This window comes from Pinus tabuliformis, chromosome 4_1 (assembly GCF_031772625.1).
Source record: "Pinus tabuliformis cultivar Carrire ecotype Pingquan chromosome 4_1, CPIR1, whole genome shotgun sequence".
Lineage (NCBI taxonomy): Eukaryota > Viridiplantae > Streptophyta > Pinopsida > Pinales > Pinaceae > Pinus > Pinus tabuliformis.
In genome coordinates, this window is record NC_142303.1 from 585,715,472 (window position 1) to 585,729,394 (window position 13,923).

General features: G+C 33.6%; 1 long non-coding RNA gene across 1 annotated transcript; it reads right to left on the reverse strand.

The window, feature by feature from the left end:
• Window positions 1-1,043: 1,043 nt before the first annotated feature.
• Window positions 1,044-1,629, reverse strand: LOC149177318 (uncharacterized). The gene is made up of 2 exons (XR_016258756.1): window positions 1,600-1,629; window positions 1,044-1,460 (listed from the first exon to the last, which is right to left on the reverse strand). It is a non-coding gene; the product is annotated as an uncharacterized LOC149177318 (long non-coding RNA).
• Between the last annotated feature and the right edge of the window lie 12,294 nt (window positions 1,630-13,923).

Genomic DNA, 13,923 nt, shown 5'->3' on the forward strand with positions numbered 1-13,923 from the left:
TTTAATTTTGTTCATTTTTGCTTTTTGGATTAATGTATCCCATTTCTAAACTATATTTAGATTTTATTTTTTTAGCAACTTTATTTATTTAGCCACTGTTTTTTTCTGATATATTTTCTCAAATTCAACTTAATTTTTTTCCCATTACAGGATTGTTTCTTGGCATTGATGGTAATGAAAACATATAAAAATGAAATAACCATTCCCCATGTGCTATTCTTCTCCACACAAAGAAAAACCTGTTAAAAAAATTCATTAATTTAACCATACTTTCAAGTTGTGACACAAGGTGAAGAAAAAATCGAAGAATCACGGTGGACCGAGCCCAGATTTTTCCATGACCCCAAAGAACAATTTCATAAAAATATCGACTAACTCTATCCAAATCGCAGCTACTCAAAATACAAAATGCACTTGCGATAACCGCAACCATATGGCTGTGGCACTAGCAAAACCACAGCCAGAAATATTCGTTTGTTTCTCTGTAGACATCAACAACTATACAGAGTTCCAGATATTTTAGAAGCAATGACTAAATCAACCCAAGGCTCGTTGCAATTTATGCATGTATTGATAAAGTTCCAAGGAAATTTACCAAATATTTTTATTTCTCACCTAAAGAAAACTAACTGTAAGAACATATGTTTGGGATAAACCAGAAATATTTATTGAAAATTGTCGAAAGGTAAGAGTCAAAAACAACTTTCTACACAGGTTAGAGTAAATAATGAACAGACTTCTGGCAGACATGAGAAAAACATGGTTCGACCCCGTTTCCGGTTGGACGAGCTTCCAAACCCCAACTGTAATCAAACCCAACAAATATCAACGGAGATAATTCCAGCTAAAAGCACATCAAGAAATAGCAAATAAGTATATTGTCCAGTAACCGAGACGAATTACCAAACCAAACCCTCTGCAGAATAGCATAACGAGAAGGACATAAAGAAAAGAATAGTCGATAAGCCAGCAACATATGAGAGCATCGCATAAGTTTAGAAAACGTTCTCTGTGGAACATAACCCAAGAAGAGTAACTCAAGATAATATAAAATCGACCATTTTATTACACATTAACAAGCTTAAGAGCGTAAATGTAGCTATTACAATTACAGAGTTGGCCAATGTGGCTCAAAATATCAGAGGTGAAATCCCCTCAAACTTCTTTAAAAAAACAGAAGACAGAATTCAGGCCTCCAGACCGAACCCTCAGTGCCTCTTCATAAGCATACACTAGAAACATTTTCCAAAATATGAACATTTGCCCGAGAGGACGGCTAGACTACGCAGGAACGGTGAACCATCTCCTTCCGCGAAGTAAACAAGAAAAAACTGCAGCATGTTGTAAGACAAACCAGGGCGGAAGCCCTCATAACTGTGGAAACCCGGGGAGTCATCTCTGTTCCTGGAAGGGGCCGCTCCCTATCTGGTAAAAAACTCGAAAATGAGAGCAAGGTGTACCTACTAGCAAACCACAACAAATAGATTAAGTATTCGAAGATTTCCTTAGAAAAGTGCTTAGTCTGCTGTGAAGAAAGGTTAAAACATGGTTGCAGGAAAGAAAAACGAAAACAGGAAAACTAACCAGCTGCTAACTTACCCACAATGCCAACTCTGGCAGTGAGGACAATGCGAACTCTGGCAGTGAGGACAAGGATTGGCACTTCGAGCGCCTTTTGAGAAATATAATTTTATTAAATAAAATGATAAAACATGTATAATTTTCTTTTTCCAACTTAAAAAATTTAAAATATTTTTCATTTGATAAATGATTTTTATTTTTAAAATATTTTTGGATAAATAATGATGAGTAAAATTCCTCTTGATCAAGAGTAACGACTTTGATTAAGTTTGCCAAAATATTCACTGGGTTCATGCCATGACTAATTATTATGACAAAAAAAAATCATTGGGTTCATGCCATGACTAATTATTATAACAAAGTAGGCACTTTGGCATATCCAATAAAGGTGAATGGAATGGATTTTGTCTTAAATTGACTATATTAACCATGTATCTAATGTATTTGATATGTCTCAAATTTTAACAAAAGTAAAATCTATTAATACATGAAATGTATAAGTAAAAATGTAAGAAACTCCATTATTAATACATGAAATGTATAAGTAGAAATGTAAGAAATGTTAATTGATCATTCTATTGGTAGATAAAATAAAGTATTAAGTGAAATAATAATAATAAATAATCGTAAAATATAATATTCATTGAATTAAAATACTTTAATAATAAATAATATATGGATTCAATTCATATTGTTATATTGTAATCTCATTTTTATTAATAAAATTACAAACATATCACACTAAAAGAAACAAAAAAAAATAAAAATCCATATTGATAACCATATATTTATATAAAAAGTATAATTAATAAATGTCATAATGTATCTCAAAAACAACTTAAAAAGTGATTATATATTTATTATACAACTAAGTTCAAAACAACCGCAATAAATGGCATATCTAAAAAACCAATTGTATCTCATTGCATCTAGTGAGATTGTTTCAACATTGAGGTAAAAAGTGGATTCATATTCTCCTAAGTCACCAATCTAAAAGCAAATGGATCATGCTTTGAATATGGAATGAATAAACACTAAAAGGTTGGGCTTAAGAGATTAAAAAAAAATATGACAAACAACTCTAAAAGTAATATTGTTTTAAAAATATTTATTAAAACTCAAAATCCAATAAATCCAATAGTTCAAACTAAAGATTTATTGATATTGTTTGGTGAATCTTATACATCATCTTCCCATCTACTAGCATATCTTAGTTCATCTAAATTTTTAGATATTATGCCATCTTTAAAAATAATTGATATTTTCATTGTTTACATTTCCTTCTCCAAATCCATATCTTAGTCCATTTAAATAGTTGATATTTTCATGGTTTACATTTCCCGTCTCCAAACCCAAAACGTATCTCAATAAAAAGAGGTTTTTTATTTACCATATAACTAAGTAAAAAACACAGGGGAAAAAAAATTAAAGTTCATTGTATCTTGTGAAGTTGAACTAAAAGGTGGATTCATATTTACCATATCACCAAGTTGGCAGCAAATGGATCATGCTTTGGAGATTAAATCAATAAATGCAGTAACAACCTTACTTTGGAGATGAAAATAATAGAGACATAAACCACTCAAAAAATAATATTGCTTAATATATTGTTATTGAATTTCAAAATACAATGAATCCAAGATTCATAAAAAGTGTTGATGTTTTCATTATTTACATTTTCGATTTCCAAATCCATAATGTATTTCAAAGATAAGTTAAAAAGTGATTTAATATTTAACATACAACTAAGTTCAAGGGGAAAAAATTTGCTCTAACTATTTTTTAAGTGAAATCGTCATAGATTTACTTTATGTAGGTCATTTGTAAAAGAAAAATAAGATGTTGGCATTTAATTATATTTAAAAGTTTTTTTTTAAACATATATATTTTATATAGATTTTTTAACTCCTACAATATTAGAATAAATGATTTTATATTTTATTTGGAATTTCTTAAATGATTTTTATATAATCATTATATAGATTTTTTAACTCCTACAATATTAGAATAAATGATTTTATATTTTATTTGGAATTTCTTAAATGATTTTTATATAATCATTATAATAAATTATTGCTTATTATATTAATTTTATTATATTTTTTTGTTATTATATTAATTTGTTATATATTTAGTTTATAGTAATTGTTTTTTTTTTTATTTAAATATATATTTTTAGTATTTTAATAATAAAAATTTTATTTTATATGGTCATATAGAGAAATATATATTTGAATTATTTAATGATCTTTATGTGATCTTCATTTCATAGTTATGATAATATTGTTTGTTATACCTATTAAATATTTAAATCTTTTTATGGAGATTATTTTATATTGTTTAGATGGCTTCTCACACACAACTTAATCATTTATCTTCATCATTGGGTGATCTTTGAGTAATGTTCAATTGATAGTTATGATAGAAGCATCTATTACTCCCTTTATGCCTTCTATGATGGTACACCATTTTGGTACATGTTTTGTTTTGCAATAACTATTTTTTTATCATTCTTAGAGAACTTATGTTAATTGTTGTTGGTGTTTCTTCATTTTGTGCCTCTACAATATATCTTCTCTAATTTTGGGATATGCAACAATATTCATGCTACTATTTTGTAACGATTTTCCAACTTGTTTCTCTACAATAAAGTCGTGAAACATCGATACTACTATTTGTTATGTCATCCTTTGAACATTGTGCATTGGCAATCTTTTGATGAAGACTCATTTGTATCATTCCCATGATGAGGCCCTCACACATGTTCTACTCAAAGCATAAGCATTTCTTTTCACCATTGATTGATCTTTATGTCATCTTCATTTCACAATTGTGATATTAGCATTCTCCATTTTACAATGATATGTCATCTTATAACATGTGGGTTTTTTGTAGAGAACTACCATTTTTTACATGCTTAAAGCTTTTATGTTGATTGTTGTTAGTGATTTTCCATTATGTACCTTTGAAATGAAAAGTTCGAAGATAACACTATTTTTCTTAGACTAGCTTACAGTAATTCAAAATAGTTGCTTGTTGGTTGGAGGACTTACCAAGACAAATTGAAGATTGGAGAAAAATAGCTCAAACTATCCTTGACTAAATATGTTTGCTCCTTCTCAAACTTCACAAACCTACATGCATGGAAAAAATAGCCTTCCTCAAAGCAATTGGTAATAACAACTTAATTACGCAATAACTAATCTATCTAACTCTAGTTAGGCAAAATTAGAACCAATGCTAGAAACTAGAAAATAATAAAGAACTGCAAATACATAGTATCTAAGGAAGGGAAAGGAAAAAGACTTCCATTTTATTTAGAAAGAACAACAGTGCAACAAATTTTTACCTAACTCTTCCACCAAATTCATCCATAACCATTGTTCAACAACAATAACCACCCATAACTATAGTCCTCCTGAGAAATGTATATTGGAACTTAATATTGGGAATGGGAGATGGGAACAACTAAAAGTGGGAATTCTCATGTAGATGGTGGTTATAAGAACCATGGAGAATAAGATATCTAATTTATCTAGATTGGATGATAACTTTGGTATCATATGGCTTGTTGTTTATTCTCCTTCATTTATGTCTCATTTATACCATTTCAAGATGGTTGAGACCATTTCTCGAATGAATTAGGAAGCTATGGAACTAATTTTCCTGTAAACTCCAGTTAGAAGTGTGTGATGTTTGTGTATTAAATTTTCAAGACATTCTCTCTTTTATTGAAGGAATAGGGTGAGTACTTACTCCTTTTACTGAGGCAAAAGTATGATCTCAAAAAGGATTATTTATAGAGTTTTTAGTCGGCCTAGTAAGCCAAAGAAAAGTATAGAATGGATAAAGACCAATAGCATGCAAACTAGTGGAATGAGGTGGATAAATATACTATAATAGATGCCCCCTAACATCTATGGTTAGAATGGTAGCTGATGTTTGAAAAATACATTATATTCTAGAAGGAAAAAAAAAAAAAATTATTAAGTGGGGTCGAGCAGAGTGAAGCAAATTTTGGATCAAGAAAGTACATACAACAAAAGATGAGGTATGGGATGACTGTCTTCATCAAGCAGGCATACCCATGCCTAGGTGTGAAACAACATGGCTACAAATCAAGTACACTACAAATCCATGAAAATTATATACGACTAGTGCTCATGGCCATGACAATATGCATAGTGGGTCCATGTCAAAATAGATCCTAGCCATGAGAAAATACATAGTGGATCTATGTCTCAATTTATATTAGGATGATGACTATAAAAAAGAAATGGACAAACTAATCCTCTTGAAAATAATAATGTCATGGAGGTGAGTACTACTATCTTGAGAAACCCAAGCAATAACATAACGAGGGGATGTTACTAATGGCCCAAGGTCTTCAATCCAAAGTGTTGAAGGTATGAGTTTGCAAAATGTGAATAGATGATTTGATGTCGAATATGGGATACATTGTTTGACTAATGATCATTGACATATATCATTAAAAAAATATGGGACAACCCAAAGATAATGAAAATGGTGTCAAGATACCTAATACACTAGAATAAATGTGAATAGTTGTGCTAACATCAAATGTTTGTAGAATCTATTAATCATAAGACATTGATATATTCCCACTGTTAATAACTAGGGATCCTACCACTAATGACTACAATCCCCAACATACTATAAAGTCTCTAAATTTAATTCCCAAAGCAAATGTTCCAAAAGAGATGGTAAAAGATTCATTACAATGAAGGCATTAAGACATCCCCCATCATCCAATGTGGGTAGAGACAATGAAAATGATTTTGAACATCTCAAATGAACGTTAGGAGACACCATTAATTATGTCTCTCGCATGCACCAAATGGAATAACACATAGAAGAGACCCTCTAAGCCATGACTGATAATGAAATCCACTAAGAGAGGTTAGGACTTTTGTTAAAATATAAAACATGAGATATGGGACAAAATACATAAAAACGGGTTGAAAATATCTCAATCCATATCTAGAAATTCCCATTGTGTAAACATGCGTTTTAGAATTCCTTTATTTTATTCACTGATGTGAAATCCAATATGATGAGATCAAACCAAGAGAAGTGAATCAACTGCAATCCTAACACATCCTTAAAAATGCTTGACAATTCAATCAAATCCAAAGCTTCAATTTAGAAGGATTCAACTATCTTTTGCTAAGTCAAACTACCATCCATATGAACAAAGTTTCCACAAAAATACTCTGAAAATCAACATCCTAATATGGTGGTCCTATGTATGATTCAACTGCAAGACATTGAACCATAAGTATTCCAAATTATACCATCTATAGATTGTTGATGCCCATCTAGTGATTTGTTTGTTTCTCATCTAGCAATTTATTTGTTGTTAATCTAGAAATTTGTTTATTTCCCATCTAATGATTTTCTTTTCCATTTAATGATTTGTTTGCTTCCAATCTAGTAATTTCTTTGTTTTCAAATTGGTGGTTTGTTTGAGTTGTCAGAAATTTTAGTCTAACAACCATCATCAATTCCCCCTTTATCAGTGAAAAGGAGGGACCGTAAGTGGTTTTTGGTTTAACACTAACCATCTTCACTTAATTCATCCTTATTTCATTTTTTGCTGTAAGATATAACTTTACTCGAGATTGAATTCTTCAGTATTACTAATATAATTACTTGGTTGTTGATGATCACTGCCAAGGATCAACCCTCTCATACTGAATATATAATCTAGCATGATATTTTTTTTTGGAATGTTTGTTGATTAAATGATTATTCTTGTCACAATGCTCACAAGGATGAAGATCATAACATTGACCTTCCATATGACGAAATTAATTGCAATGTTGGACTTTTGGTTTCTCTTCATTGATTTCTAATATTTCTTTATCAATAAATCCTCCACAGTTCACAAACATACATACATGGTTTTCAGTAATTTGGGATACTAAATGTGTTGCCATCACCAAAAAAAAACCCATCAAGTTTTGTTGCACTCTATTTCTTTTTGTGACCTTAAAATATTGTTAGAAAGATCAGATTGAACATGAACATATACAACTTCATAACTATCTACAACTAAAGTTGTTTTGTTTAATTGCTTGTGAGTGGACTATAAATCACCACTATTATCATAATCAATGAGAGGATAGTTTTGAACAAGGACTAATTCATAACACTTCACTAGTTCTTGATTTTTAAGATATTTGATTTCATCATTGAATAGTTCGGATTGAGTTTGAAGCGAATGGACCTTTGTTTATGTTACTTTCAAAAATGTCAAAACTTTTTCCATTGTTTTGTTGGCCATTTTGACCAAATTACTCTTGTTTGTTTCAATTAAATTTTCCAATAAGGAAACTAATTCCATGATTCTATCTGTCATTGTTGTCACACTCACTCGAACTCATTTTTTTTACTTCATGCTCTTGATATTTGGTTCTAGCAAGCTTAGGGTGTTAGATACTACCAAAAATGCACCCTAACTTGTGATTTTTACAATGGTTTGAGTTTCAGCTACTCAACCTTATCAATTTTGACCCAACTATTTCAATGTGAACTCATAAATATATTGACTCAATCAATTTTTAGGTGTTGGCTTAAACCAAGAATGCACCTAAAAATCACAATTCTTCTGAAGTTTAATTTAACAATTACAAAGGAATTATTGCTAGTATATTTGTCAAAATTGATATTGATTTTGAAATTCAATTGATGGATGCTAATTCCCCAATGTTGATGTGATTGGAAACTTGAATGCTTGAATATGCATGGTAGCTACTTAGTTGCATGTGATTTGATTTTATTGCATTAGTTTGCCTTGTACTCTCTTGTGATGTAATTATAGTTTTTAGTGTCAAGATTAGGCATAAAGGAATCATCAAGCATCCAATAAATGATTTCAAGTTGATATAGGGCATTTAGTTAAAAAAAAAATCAATTTTATATGTATCTTCATTGCAATGATAATGATGTTTGCCAAATATAATGGTTAAATTGCTTCATCAAAAGTATACAAACCACAATATCTACAATATCTTATTGATTACAATGCACACATATACAAAATATTTCGTCTATGGGTATAGTTGTATATGTGTGCATATGCGCACATATATACACATAAAAAAACATCCATCTATGTGCATAGTTGTATATGTGTGCACATATACGACTATGCGCATATACAAAAGATTTCGTATATCTGCACATATATGGAAGCTTACGTATATGTGTGCATATGTGAAACCTTTCATATAAACCTTTCATATATGCATACATATATGGAAGCTTTCATATATGAGCACATTTATGGAAGCTTCCATATATGGACATAGTTGTATATGTGCACAAATATGAAAGGTTATGTATATTCTCTAGCTAGTCTACTTCTAAGCAACTTTTTAGAGATAATATCAAAATTACTATATGTCATTTGTGATTTATAGTTGGCCATAGATATAATATAACAAAATTATTTGCTAAAACTAAAACATGGACCAAGCAGACTAGAAGATCATCATTTGTCAGAAGATGTTACTAATGTCGGGTCTTGCATTTGTGCTTGCTGGAGGTTTGAGGCCACACACATTAGAGGAAATTTCAGCCTAAAGTGTCCATGAAATATTCACGTAATTTCCATGTCATAATATAAACCAATCAAAACCATTTAAACTAAAAAAAAGGTACATGTAAATATTTTGGAGGGAAAAGAAGAAAAATTATTTTTTTAATAGTATTTTTAGCTTCTCTCCTTCTAGATTTACTCAAATTTCAAGTGTAGAGATGCGTTGGATGCATAATTAAATTCCTCATCCAACAAGTGTCTAAAATTGAAATTTGTGTAAGCCTATAAGGAGATAGACCAAAAATACAATTAAAAAATTTACATTTCTTTTTTCCCTCGAAAATTCATCTCTTATTTTATTATTTTAACTATTATTTTATTATTTTTAGTGGTTGTGTAGTGAGTGAGAAGAAGATTAATAAATGGATTACCAAACATATAACGAGTGTAGAAAAAATTCAATTACACACCAATGTGTAGGTAATGGCCCATATGTGCTCTTCCTCCCTTTTGTTTCCCCATCATACAAACTATAATTTCCTTGAGAATTTTGTTTGATACTTTCCCTAGGTCAAATATGATTAACAAATTAGGTTTGATTGGGACAACTTGGATTTATATTAAAAGTTTGGTGGAATAGGTATTCTTATAAAATCTAAGTTTAAGCTCAAGATATCTATGTTAAGTGGATATATTAAGTGGTGAAAGGAAATGAAGCCTACAAGGTGTTTTTTCGATATTGCTTAAGTTAATGGCTATTATGAGGAAAATATGTTTGGTAAGGAATTTATGTCCAAAATTATAGGTTACTCTCTCCAGGTTAAAGTTTGGGAACATATATTATTTAAGGCATATGTAAGACTTAGGAAATATTCAACCCTTCTTGTCTTGGAAAGAGTCTCCGTTCGAAATGATCTCTTTTTAAATACCAACTTTCATGGTGATATCCATAATTCTTTTTGCAGGTAAAATGTTGGATGAGTCTTCCTAATTCTTAGCCTTGAGACTATTTACATGAGGCATCTACTCAACTAATGATTTTTGTTATTTCCTAAACAAAAGACAAGTTCCATGGACATATCTCAAATTCCAATTTGCTACAAGAAATGCTAAAAAAGATAATTATGGATTGTATTCAGGGACTCATTCTTGATGACATAGTCTTTAAACTTTGGTTGTCCAAATCTATGAAATTTTAGGATGGATTAGATGTGGGGTGTGGTTAGTAGGTTACTACATTTCATAGTTATAAGTCAACCATGATGCACAAATAATTGTTTTCAAGGTCTATTTTAGAAGGATATTTCAATCCAAGTAGCAAACATGATTGTTTTGATTAAATAATATTTACAATGTTGTGATAAATACAAACAAATATTTTTTATTTGGAGTCTTCTAGTGGGATGCTTGCTAATGAATAGAAAGATAACATAGTTGGGAGGGAAAAAAATTTGTACCCATACTTTGGCCATGCAAAAACTCTAAGCAACTCTTTTGGTTTTACTTCTAGCTTAAACTATCTAGGGCTCGGTGGAGAAGACATGACGACAATATTTGATTGCTTCCATAAACTGATGGGATACTGTTAAGTTATGGTATGTTCTATGCTTATAACAGTTTACTTCTTTTTCTTATTATATTCCACCGATTAGCAATCACATGTACATAAAGTAAAGTGCAGATAGAACATTAAACGATCGACAGAAAACAAGCCAAGACAAGAGACACAAGATGTGGCGGCTAGCCAGGGACAAACCCCACAATGTGTGGGGAAACCCTTTGATCAAATCTTCTTGTATATTTAATAATTCAGCAGAGAGAAATAGTACAATAAATCTGATTCATATCAGCAGTAGCAAACCCTAGATCAGTAGCATCAGCATTAGCGACTTCATTATCAAACTAGGGCATACCATATCTCACAAACCGACAGTCGGATTGACTTCATTCCACCACCAAAAGTTTCGGCTTCCAGAGGAGGTTCAGATCAACCTACAACGCAGTTCAAATGAGGAGATCTTCTAGGCCACGCAAGTCAATCTTTACTTCTGCAGTTGCAGCTTCAGTTTCAGCAGTTTCCGGCTTCAAACTAGGGCAGTCAATATCTTGCAAACCGTTCATCGGATTGACTTCATTCCACCACCAAAAGTTGCGGCTTTCCGAGGAGGTTCAGATGAACCTACAACGCAGTTCAGATGAGGAGATCTTCTAGGCCACGCAATTCAATCTTTACTTCTGCAGTTGCAGCTTCAAATTCAGCAGTTTCCGGCTTCAAACTAGGGCAGTCGATATCTTGCAAACCGTTCATCGGATTGACCTCATTCCACCACCAAAAGTTGCGGCTTTTCGAGGAGGTTCAGATGAACCTACAGCGCAGTGCCAAAGAGGAGAGCTTCTAGGCCACATAAGTCAATCTTTACTTCTGCAGTTGCAGCTTCAAATTCAACAGCTTTCGGCTTCACATGTGTGAGAGAGAGAGAGACCCATTTCAGCGCAGTAGAGAAGAGACTCATATTTGCGCAGTAGAGAGAGAGAGATGTGATGAGATGAGTGAGTGCAAATGAGGAAAAGTCCTCTTATATTTATACACAACGTTGGTGGGTGAATAGATGTGACTGTTGGGCTTCTGAGCCTACATGAGTTGTAGAAATTCATATCTCCATGAATACTTATCGGAATCGGATGATCTTTATATCAATCCTACACCTCTCGACGGGAGGAATCTAATAAAAATATTATCAGCCATGAATAAGATGACCCACATGAAGTTTTGCCATGGTTGCCAATTTTAACACTCCCTCTCAACCATGGAGAACTTCATCTGCAATCTGTCTATCGGTCATTACTATTCATCCATCAAATGCACTGCCCTATATAGTCTGACCCTTGCCCTGCTCTGCTCAATTCTGCCTATCCTTCTTTGTCTTGTTCTGCCCTGCACTGATCTGTACTGATTTGCTTTGTTATGCTCTGCTCTTGCATTGTTCTGTTCTGCTCTGCTTTTGTCCGAATTATGAAGAAGAAGAAATGATCGAGGATGTATCGTACTAACTCAAAAGTCAGTCTCAGAGTATGTACCACTGGTCCCAGACCAGTCTCAACCAACCCAAAGTCAGCGTCATAGTGAGTACAACTCCAATGGTCCCAGACCAATATCATCCTCCACTGACTCAAAGTCAGTCTCAGAGTATGTACCACTGGTCCCAGACCAGTCTCAACCGACCCGAAGTCAGCGTCAAAGTATGGTACAACTCCTACCACTGGTCCCAGACCAGTAGCATTGATCCCAGATCAATGGAGGTCATCCTAGCGTAGGGAGTACGGTAGTTACAACGATGCGTCCATCGGTACTACTATGGTCCCTAACTTCATTTCCCTGCTCATTGATCAGATGAGAGGTACTTCCCATGAGTCCCAGACTGCATGGGTAGGATGCCTCGACAGGAGAACTAATCAATCCTGTCCTCACAGGAGAACACATCAATCCTGCTACAATCGCCATGGAGAACACATCAATCCAGGCCGCCATGGAGAACACATCAATCCAGGCCTCACAGGAGAACACATCAATCCTGCTACAATCGCCATGGAGAACACATCAATCCAGGCCTCACAGGAGAACACATCAATCCTGCTACAATCGCCATGGAGAACACATCAATCTAGGCCTCACAGGAGAACTAATCATCCTGCTACACAGGAGAGCGAATCATCCTGTTCCACAAGAGAGTGAATCATCTTGTCCCACAAGAGAGCGAATCATCTTGTTCCAGTGTGCACCACCAGGGGAGGGTGAGTCACCCTGTGGTCGTATGTTGCTCCAGTAATAACCGCAAGCCCGCAGAGCTCCCAGAGCTCAATGTATGCAACATGCAGGACCCTTGTACAAGGGTTTCTTACCGACTCCAAGTCGTTTGGGAAAATCACAGATTAGATCTTTCCTCGAGGCTTTGACAAGGTGTATCAACCTGTACATCATCTTAATGCGATGGAGCATCCTTGCTCATCAAATTACCATATCCCAGATGATGTCTATCTGCTGGAGCAATTGACGAATATGGGATTCCTCAATAATCGAATCCCACCTCTGGTTGTTACAGAGAATCACAGTGGTATCCAGTGTAAATCCAAATAGCTCACTGAAGAGCTTTCGCAACCAGACTGCCTCACACGAGGTTATGCTAACAACAATATATCCTGCTTCGGCGGTGCTCAAAGCCATCGACTTCTGCTTCCTGCTCATCCAGGATATCGAAACAGATCCCAAGGTGAAACAGTACCCGGAAGTGCTCTTACGGTCCACCACACTGCCTGCCTAATGAACATCAGTATATCCAAGTAGTCTCACATCTCTGGCAGTGTATCTTAATCCATGAGAGATTGTGTCCTGAAGACATCTCAGAAGATTCCTGGCATCAATCCAGTGAGGCTCAACCAAATATGAGCTCACAATGCTAATTGCAAAACATATGTTCGGACGGAGGTTCACCAAGAACATCAATGCGAATGGGTTTATGAAACTCAGAGGCATTTCCCAAATCTGGTCCGACATCATTACCATATAACTTCTAAAAGTTAAGATCCTCAAGGTAGTCACAGGCTTGCAGTCCATCATACCGAATCTTTCCAATATATTTACCACATATTTCCCTTGAGATAGGAAAATTTCCCTGGATTTTGCCACACTTCAAGTCCTAGAAAGTAGTGCATCAGTCCTAGGTCCTTCATTTCAAATTTAGAGGCCAGCTCCCTCTTACATTTGTGAATGAGAGGGTCTG